The following is a 2,606-nucleotide window of genomic DNA, read 5'->3' as shown; positions in this document are numbered from 1 at the left end:
AAGAGAAATGAAATAGAAGTGTACCTATGATCATTAAGTTGAATAAGTGGTACAAGTTGAAGTGCAAAACACAACTACAAAGATGGGCATTGAGTGTAGTAAAGTGCAGAGAGATTTTTGCTGGTTTTTGAGCTCTTTTTGCTTGAAAGACTTCTCTATATTTGTTTCTAGCCGTTGGAACCCTCTTTTATACTTGGAAAATTAGCTCTGATGGCAGTTTGACAGTTTATGGCTGTTCAAAATAGTTGAGAGTTGGTTCTAGCCGTTAATTTGTCTTCTAATGCATAATTCAAAATTTCTGGCAGAATGCTCTTAGTCGACTAACCGATATCTTAGTCAACTAAGTCGTCTATGTCCTCTGTTCCCAGTTTCTAGCAATTTTGGCAGTGTGCACTTAGTCGACTAACTCATTCTTTGGTCGACAAAGTTAGTTCTGTTTCTCAATCATCTTCAGCCCACCAACCTTTGATTTAAATCTTAGCTGACTAACTCTTCATTAATCGATTAAGGGGCTTCTGTCTTATTGATCAATTGTGACTTCCTTATTTCTATGCTCTTTGATATGTACATTTTAATGATTGATTATTTATTTGCATTCAATTTTGTCCTGCACACTCAAGTAGAAATATTAGACATAAATGAAATGGAAATGTTTTATTATCATCAAAAAATAATGGAGCCAACAGGCCAAGGTTGGAATAACATATGATCATATTTATTTGCTTGAATGAATAAATTGATTTGTACATAGAATGAGAATATACTTATATGTCGTATGTAACCAAGATTAGAGCCTGAACTTAATGAGTTTGTTTTAATTTCAATTCACATATGAATATAGTGTTTTGATTAAAATAAATATTTTTATAAGAATTTCAGAAGAGCCTTATAAATAATTAAAGACTTTAGGTTAACAAGTCAATCCATTTAAATAGGTTGAGAGAAAGAGGTAAGATTTAGATGCAGTGTGAGGGATATTGTAATTTTAGACTTATTTAGATTGATTTTTCTCTAATTATTATTGTTATGATTTTTAGTTTAGTTCATTGTGATTTAGTTTTATTTAATTTTTAGTCAAATTAATTGATTTCGACTATTTGGATAAGATTAAATTGTTATAATTTTAGTACTTAGCAAAATTTTAGATCAATTGTCTATGGGATCAACACTCTACTTGCCATTATATTATCTGTTTGATATGTATACTTACGTGGTTAGAAAATTAGATAATAAGTTTTTGACGCCATTGTCGAGGAATTATTTTCTAGAATTTTTGTTAATATTAATATGAAGCAAAGTTAGTATTACTTCAAAATTTTTTTTTTGTATTTTCAAGTATCTTTTGTCATTGTATGTAAAGGAGAAGAAACTTGAATATTGTTTCTTTTGATCTAGAGATGGAAAGAACTTTTCGAAGACTTCGAAGGGAAAATTTGCAAGTTACAACTCCCAACCAAATAATGGTTGAAGATAACAACAATAACGGCAACAATGACATTAATCAGATTCCTGAAGAGAACAAGTCCTTGCGAGATTATGCTTTACCTCTCTTGCAAGGCTTGCACCCAAGCATTAAAAGAACTCCCATTAATGCAAATAATTTTGAAATCAAGCCTGCTTACATTTAGATGACTCAGTCATCAGTTCAATTTGGTGGATTACTTAGTGATGATTCTAACTTTCATCTTGTGAATTTCCTAAAAATTTGTGACACTTTCAAGTGTAATGGGCTAATTGATGGTGTTATTAGATTGAGACTTTGTCTATTTTCATTGAGGGATAAGGCGAAGTGTTGGCTAAATTCACTTCCAACGGATTTATCACTAGATGGGATGATTTGGCTAAAAAAATTTTAGCTAAATTCTTTCCACTAGTTAAGATTGCAAATATTAGGGATGATATAACTGCTATTACACAATTTGATGGTGAATCTTTGTATAAATCTTGGACGAGATTTAAGGATTTACTTTAAAGATGTCCACACCATGGGCTTCCAAAATGGCTATAAGTTCAGACATTCTATAATGGGTTGATCAGTTCAATTAAAGCTATAATCGATGCTACAGCTGTTGGGGCAGTAATAGGTAAGAATCCTAATGAGGCTTATAATTTGTTGGAAGAGATGGCATCCAATAATTACCAATGGCCATCAGAAAGATCTGGACCTAGAAAAGCTACTAATGTTTATGAGATTGATGTACTTAATGCCTTCATTGCACAAATAGCTGCATTAGTAAAGAAATTTGATACAACGGGAGTAAATGCTATCCAAAACTCTTTTATAACTTGTGATTTGTGTGGAGTAGGGCACTCGAGTGATCATAGTCCATCTAATCCTAAATCGGTATAGTTTGTTGGGAACTTCAACAAGTAACAGAATAATCCATATTCCAACACCTATAATCCTGGTTGGAGGAACCATCCCAACTTTTAATGGAATAACAACCCAGAGCCTTTAAATCCATGGCCAATCATCCCTCTTAGCTTTCCATAACAAGCTAGACTTCTTTCCCTAAAAAGACACTTACCTTGGAAGATGTTCTTCTGCAATACATGACAAAGAATGATGCCATCATTCAGAGTCAAGCAGCTTCATTGAGAAATCT

The 2,606-nt window shown here is 32.5% G+C and overlaps 1 non-coding gene across 1 annotated transcript; it reads right to left on the bottom strand.

Moving 5' to 3' along the window:
- Positions 1–1,885: 1,885 nt before the first annotated feature.
- On the bottom strand, positions 1,886–1,992 carry LOC148764163 (small nucleolar RNA R71). The gene has a single exon (XR_016024882.1). It is a non-coding gene; the product is annotated as a small nucleolar RNA R71 (small nucleolar RNA).
- Between the last annotated feature and the right edge of the window lie 614 nt (positions 1,993–2,606).

The sequence above is a fragment of the Theobroma cacao genome, chromosome 2 (assembly GCF_053813885.1).
Source record: "Theobroma cacao isolate CCN51 chromosome 2, ASM5381388v1, whole genome shotgun sequence".
NCBI classification, from domain to species: Eukaryota; Viridiplantae; Streptophyta; class Magnoliopsida; order Malvales; family Malvaceae; genus Theobroma; species Theobroma cacao.
Note: the sequence above shows the minus strand (reverse complement) of the source record. Positions and strands in the feature narration are given on the sequence as shown.